Source organism: Manihot esculenta, chromosome 17 (assembly GCF_001659605.2).
Source record: "Manihot esculenta cultivar AM560-2 chromosome 17, M.esculenta_v8, whole genome shotgun sequence".
NCBI classification, from domain to species: domain Eukaryota; kingdom Viridiplantae; phylum Streptophyta; class Magnoliopsida; order Malpighiales; family Euphorbiaceae; genus Manihot; species Manihot esculenta.
The window spans coordinates 35101875-35109743 of NC_035177.2; the positions used below are offsets into that span (position 1 = coordinate 35101875).

Sequence of the window (7869 nt, forward strand, 5' to 3'; positions counted from 1 at the left end):
TAATAAAAATAAATAAATAAATAAAAATAATATATATATATATATATATATATATATATATATATATATATATATATATATATATGTAGAAATAGCAGGAGTGGAAAGAGCTCGAGTTGCCAAAGACGCACTAACCTGAGGAGGAAGTTGCTGGTCTGGTCAAGACCCGACAAATGACGTCGGAGCGACGTGGAAATGGACCAGATAGACAGATATGATGGTGCTAAAGGCGTGCCGACCTGATGAAGAAGTCGCTGGTCTGGTCAAGCTCCAATAAGTGAGGTCGTCGCGACACCGAACTGGACCAGATATGAAGGCATGATGGAGCTGACACCACGTATGCAAAGGAAGAAACCACAACCTTCAAGAATTAAAGCAGACACCACCACCAGATGATCAACTTTTGAGTGGGAAGGCTCCAGCAGATCAAACTCAACAGGTCGGAAGAAGAAGTCGGTCTCGCATTTTGAGTCGGATGGCCAGACTGTCCTCAAGATAAGTGGAGGTCGGACCCGAGCTCGGAGTTATCTTTGAGTCCAAGCTCAAGAGCAGGACTGAAAGGAACTCAAATTATAAGTTGGGGTCGGACCCGAGCTCGAAATTGGATTTGTGCTCGAGGTCGGAGCAAGCTTGAGCTCGGACTCGCGTTTCAGATCGGAGGCAATGATGTTGTTGATGTTGGCCAGCTTGAAGACAAGTGCAATTTTCGAACTTGAATTTAGCAGAGCACGATGGCCTGATTGAGCAGGTCGGCCAAGTCGATAACATGGAATTCCTCAAATCCAAGATCAATTTGTTCATGGGTTGGAGTTCGTTGCTCTCAAGAAACAGCTTCGCTGGCCGGAGCATCGAAGGAACGCTTGATTAGGGCATCAAGGGATCTGCATGGTCAAGCCCGCAGGTCGGACAATCAAGAGCTCGATAGATTAGTTAGATTACTAGGTCGGCAAGCCTTCAACCTCTGATTAAATAGGCCAGCTCTGGCGTTGGGCGCTTAATCGGATGACGGAGGCCTGTGGCTGTATAGTGGGGGTTTCTTCTTTGCTGGTGGCCTGTGTGTTGCGTCCTCTGTACCAACTGCAGGAGGGTGTCCAGGCTTGTGTGGTGGCGTCACTCCCTTGCGTTTTTATGGCTTGTCTTTATCAGGAAATGCCTTCTCTTGATGATCACCAACTCCTGTTGATCCATCAACTGAACTGGGTGACCACTTATTTGGGGGTCCATGGTGTTTGTCTGTTGGGTCAACTGAGGCGTTTCCCTCTGCAGGAGGAGGCTTGTTAATTGGTGGCTGACATTAGCTGGTTCTTACAAATGGCATAGAAGTAAAGCTACAGAGGAATGCCCTTAGTGGGATAAAGGCTCTGTTTCCACACCTTGTGGGACACGATGATTTGGAATTTGATAATGTACATTGAAATGGATCTGACACGGCATTCGAGGACACCCAAAAGTCCCATAGATCAAGGCATTGGACGCATAAATCAATGGGTCATCTCACAAGACTATGAGCGGGTCCCTCTCTTGTGATTCGCAGTATAAAGGCTCTGTTTCTACACCTTGTGGGACCGTGAAAGTTGACCTCAGCGAATTAGAGATGGCTGCCTTGTGGAAATATTGGAGACACTTCAATCTTGTGGATGCTATCCCCAACCCATCTAAAGAGCAACTAGTAGATGTTGTTCAGAGGCATTTTAGGTCCCAGCAAATGGACGAGCTGCAGGTGATTGCGGGATTTGTTCAGGCTGCAAAGAGACTGAAGACCATCTGCAAGTGAAGACATGATTATCAGTCACAATGTTTAAGATGTACTGAATCTCAAATATTAACAGATACTGGTACCCAGATTTACTCAGGAGAGAGAGCAAGCAAGAGCAAACAGCAGTATATTATTACCTGACTACCATATATATTGGGGACGAAAAAAGGGAATCACAGTCAGAGAAACGGAGGGGAAACGAGCATACGTCGTAACACTTTGCTATTGTTTTGTGCTTCTGAGGGGTTGAATCCGGAGGCGCAATACCTCCCAAATCTTAAGAATGCCCTCCATGATGAACTTGGTCTTTTGAATAGCTGGAAATCCACTGATTAGGCATCATGTGAGTAGATCGGTGCGAACAGCATTTCCAATTATGAACCCGCACTCACTCGGTCCTCGAGAACCTGCACTCATCTGAAATGCTGCTCGCCACATTTTTGACAATCAGGCCGATTGATGATTGAAATAAGGTACACGTTACTTGACACGCATCATTAACATAATTACTGTTGGAGAAATTTATAAGCCCTTAATTGCTTATTTTAAATACTCATGATATATATATATGCTCCAGTTACCCAAATCACACTTTGCTGTGTATATTTATTATTTTGCTTCAGAATTTCAAGAATGCTTTTAGTTATTGACAATTATTTTCAATTAAACATCATCAAAAACAAGTGACCTCATAGATTATTAGAAGGCATGCTTCATATGAAAATAGTAAGACTAAATTTAATCAAAATATACCTCTGTGAGTTTAGATACCCTGATAATTGCCTATATTTTATAGATTGAAAAATTCTGGAGAAGTTTACACATGCAAATATTATTTATTGAACTCTCTAAAATGCATGAGCTAATATTGTTAGTTACAGTTAATACTTGCATTCGTCCATCTGAAATATGAAATCAAGTGTCATGTGCGACATATTATTTATTGGTGAACATTATTGAATTAACAATGAGCATCCTCGTTATATACGCTCTGGGCAAGCTCTTATTTTGCAGAAAAATTCAGAAAAATGAACAAGACCTCAGTTAGGCACAAAACCAGCTGAGATGACGAAGCGACAGTAAGGCCAATGAGCCTGAATCTTGTGCAAAAACCTCAAGAAGGCACAAAAAACTGCCGGCGGGGCCCCGAGGTCACCCCGGAACGGCCGGCGAGGATCTTAAAGATGCCTCCCGGAGCATGAAGACCGGGATCCCTTAGAACTCCTGGGAAAACAAAACAAAAAACTGCCGGCGGGGCCCCGAGGTCACCCCGGAACGGCCGGTGAGGATCTTAAAGATGCCTCCCGGAGCATGAAGACCGGGATCCCCTAGAACTCCCGGGAAAACAAAACAAAAAACTGCCGGCGGGGCCCCGAGGTCACCCCGGAACGGCCGGTGAGGATCTTAAAAAAACCTCCCGGAGCATGAAGACCGGGATCCCCTAGAACTCCCGGGAAATCAAAATAAAAACGGCCGGTGAGGATCTTAAAAGACCTCCCGGAGCATGAAGACCAGGGTCCCCAAGATCTCCTGACAAAAGAAGACCTCACTGAGGTCCTAGCAAAGGAAGACCTCAATAAGGTCTTGACAAGAGAAGACCTCAATGAGGTCTTGACAAAGGAAGACCTCAATAAGGTCTTGACAAAAGAAGACCTCACTGAGGTCCTAGCAAAGGAAGACCTCAATAAGGTCTTGACAAAAGAAGACCTCACTGAGGTCCTAGCAAAGGAAGACCTCAATAAGGTCTTGACAAGAGAAGACCTCAATGAGGTCTTGACAAAGGAAGACCTCAATAAGGTCTTGACAAAAGAAGACCTCACTGAGGTCCTAGCAAAGGAAGACCTCAATAAGGTCTTGACAAGAGAAGACCTCAATGAGGTCCTGACAAAGGAAGATCTCAATAAGGTCTTGACAAAAGAAGAGTACCTCACTGAGGTCCTAGCAAAGGAAGACCTCAATAAGGTCTTGACAAGAGAAGACCTCAATGAGGTCTTGACAAAGGAAGACCTCAATAAGGTCTTGACAAAAGAAGACCTCATTGAGGTCCTAGCAAAGGAAGACCTCAATAAGGTCTTGACAAGAGAAGACCTCAATGAGGTCTTGACAAAGGAAGACCTCAATAAGGTATTGACAAAAGAAGACCTCACTGAGGTCCTAGCAAAGGAAGACCTCAATAAGGTCTTGACAAGAGAAGACCTCAATGATGTCTTGACAAGAGAAGACCTCAATAAGGTCTTGACAAAAGAAGACCTCACGGAGGTCCCACCAAGAGAAGACCTCAATGAGGTCCAGGCAGAGAAGACCTCAATAAGGTCCAGGCAAAAGAAGGCCTCAATGAGGCAGAAGACCTCACTGGGAGGTAGAAGACCTCAATAAGGCAGAAGACCTCAATGGGGCAGAAGACCTCATTGAGAGGTAGAAGACCTCACTGAGGTAGAAGACCGGCTGTAACACCCCTTACCCTATCAAAGAGTAGATAGAGCAAGGAATGTCACAAACTATACCTTTTTAGATATATCAGGACTAAACAATTTCTTTTATCTGTAAATACCAAGGATGTACCTCACAGCTATGCATATCAAGGAACTTTCAGTTTTAGTAGAGACGGCCCACAGCCTAGAACGAATTAAAGAAGAAGAGCAAAGTAGAAAGCAAAAAGGGCAACAGAAAAGGAGCCAGAGCCAGTATCAGGGACAATCCTCTATATCTCTAGCCCTACCTCGTGATGTCACTGCTCTCGCTATGTGTTTGAGGATGTTACAACGGCGAAGATCTCAAAGATCTCCCGGAGCAAAAATGGCAGGAATCACCAAGATCATCCGATGCTACAAGCAAAAACAACTCATAAGAACATAGTTCCGATCTTACATAAAAGATTGGGGCACGGGACCATAAATGAAAAGCTAAACTCCGACCTCCCAAAGGACCTCGAGTCATCAGGTAAAGAGACTTTGATCTCATACAACAGCCAAAAGTACCAAAGCATCATGTCGATCTTAAGAAAACGAGCGCAGTACTGGTAACCCAATAGGCAGACCGAATTAAGGCAAGACGGTCAAATCCAAAAACAGATAATCCGACCCCTGCAATCCAAGGTCGACCTTCCCGGAAGCCTGGAGGGGCCTCACATCTGGACCGGCAAGGCTATAAGCCTATAAAAGAAAAGTTAAAACCAAACAAATGAACAGTCAGACTGAAACACAGCCCGAATAAGGCTCGACAAGAAAGTAAGAAATCAAGTCCGACTTCACAAAAGAGCTCGGGGCACCAAAGTGAAGAAAGTGAAATTCCGAACTTCGGAGCTCGCGATATAGACACCATCACAGGCTATAGGCACAAAAGCCTAAGCGAAAAGCAAAGAACCGAGCTCCCAGCTCGGATGAACTCGTAACAGGAAAACAACAAAAGAACGAGTACTCTATCCCAGTGGAGCTTACAGCTCAAACCACACCGATTACCGGAAGGATATCTCAAGAGGAACAAGGTATTATATTCCTGAGCTCGCGACAATGACGAGATCGCGAGCCAAAAACAGAAATGCCCTCATGAGAATAAGAAAAACTCGCAAGTTAGAAGCTTAACCAGACTCCGAGCTCTTAGCCCGGATCGGTTCAACCAGCAAAGACCCAGTAGAGCCGGCCTGATCCAACAAATAAGTAAAGTTGACAAAACCAGAAGACAGTGTGAGTAGAAAATAATGATGAGGTACATGCCGAGGTGAAATATCATTTGTCATCGAACACACATTTCCATAACGCCATACATTCAAACATCAAAGTAAAGAGACAAAAATAATAAAAAGGCAAAGAAATGGTACTTTTGACAAGAGCAGTTCTCAGACCACACGGTCATGAATAGAAATTAAAGATTTATCCCCTCACCAGTCATGGAATAACTGCTGAGGAGATAAAGGGGCAATTGATGACTGCTGGATTTCTTCACCCCGGCCTAAAGGCCAGGCCCCTGAAAACAGTCCATGATCCGAAGGCTTCAATATTCCCCTCGAGAGCCAGGTCTAGCCCGCTCAGTCACAGGGCCGGACTCTGCCTAGATTCCTCAATCAAGCCGGCCCAAACCTCTCGGCCCAATAATCAGGCCCTCACCAGGCTCAACTTCAGCCCTACCATTCAACCCAGCCCAGAAAGAGGAAAATGACTAATCTGCCCCGCTGATGGATCCTTCCGCATGCGTATCAGAGGAGAATTAATGGCCGTTACGCATGGAGCAGGCGCCTGACACATCCGTACATACAGAGCTGGACGGCAGAAGACAGCTAGCATTGTGGCAGAGAGACAGATATATATATCACGGTAGAGGCCACGCAAAAGGGGGGTTCTCTCTTCTTCTTCCTTCTCCTTCCTGGACACCATTTTTATTCTTTCTGCAACTCTTGCCTGAATATACTACCCTGAGCCATAAAATCTGACTTGAGTGTCGGAGGGCCTCTGCCGGGGCACACCCGGTAGGCCCCTGACCATTCTTTCTTATTTTACAGGTCCCAACATCGAGAAGAACATGGAGAGATCCACCAGGGAGCCCAGCAAGAAGGGACCCAGAAGAAAACCAGATCTATCATGGACCAGGAAGATGAAAAGATTTATCACTAACCATTTTATCTCTTGGAAGCAAGCTCAAATTTAATCAAAATTTGAATGGAAAAATTTCGCTTTTCACACTAAGCACAAATTTTTTTGTGGACAATAAGAAGGCAGTGAAATGAAATTCTTTTGATCCAGTGCACACAACTTGCTCGATAATATCACCCTACATGTCCCATGATATTTCACCATCACCATCAAGGAGAATATAATAATTATGTTGCTTCTTTTGTAGCCTTTTTAGGATTTAAATCTGCTACGAAACTGACCAATCTGACCACCAACTGGATTTTAAAATTTTCAAAATATTTAAAAACTATTTTCATTGGTATTGGTATTAAAAGTGTAAATAAATCAAATTATCCATGAATTATTCGAGATTCAACTTAATAAAAATTTAATTGAACTCAATTCGATTTCTAAATGAGTTAAGTTTGAACTTAATTTTTAAATTTATTTAGTAAACGAATTAAACTTGAAATTCTATAATATTCGACTCGTGAACTCAATTCATTTTTAAATTTATGAGCAGACTCGCAAATAAATTTATGAATAATTTCGTTAAATGTGCTGAAATTAATCTTATAATAGAAATAAACTAAACTCTACATTTATAAATAAATTGAACTATTCGTGAACAATTCATGAACAATTCGATATTAAATTCAATAAAAACTCAACTCGTTTAAACTCGTTTGCTAAATGAGTCAAACTTGAATTTATCAATATTCGGCTCGAGTTCGAAATGAATAAAACTCGAGTTCTTAGACTAAACGAGACAAACTTGAATTTATTAATACTCGGCTCGAGTTTGAAATAAGTAAAACTCAAGTTCGATTCAAACTCAAAAAAATTTTAACGAAACTTGAGCTCGTTAAAGTTTGGTTCAACTTGATTCGTTTACACTCCTACTTAGTATAATATATCTATGTGATAAGTCCTTTTCAAAAGAAAATGAAAAATTCTTTATCTGTAACAGTTACAAATAGACGACAGATCTTTTAAATATTATTATCTTATAATAATAAATAATTAATATTAATAATAATATTTTTATTATTATTAATTATACTAACAGGTTCTTAGTCCATTAATATGACATAGCACATCAATGATGTTCTTTTGTGTGTGACCCAATAAATTCATATTAATTGGCAATAAGTACAGTCCGATAAGACCTATAAATCATAAGCTGTCTCTAGCAAGAAGTTATGACTATCTAATTAATATGAGGATTGATAGTCTGATAAAGTCTAATAAACAGAACATGTATTAATTCTTTTGTCATACGATATCTAGTTCGAATATAAATTATGGTCAATGTCAAACTTATAATGTTCAAACTTATGATTTCTCGATCTCTAAGTAGACTGATAAAACTAAATGATATTGATCACATTATCAATTCATTTGAGCATGTCCATGCATTTCTTAATCTCACTTATCGAGAGGTCCAGAAAATATATATCTCAAAGAGATGGACAAATTGTATCTTGATTGTTCAATATCATTTAC

The 7869-nt window shown here is 41.6% G+C and overlaps 1 pseudogene; it reads left to right on the forward strand.

Annotated features, from left to right (window-relative positions):
• The first annotated feature begins 1002 nt into the window (after positions 1 to 1002).
• LOC110608342 lies at positions 1003 to 1935 on the forward strand (annotated as a pseudogene).
• Positions 1936 to 7869: the final 5934 nt, after the last annotated feature.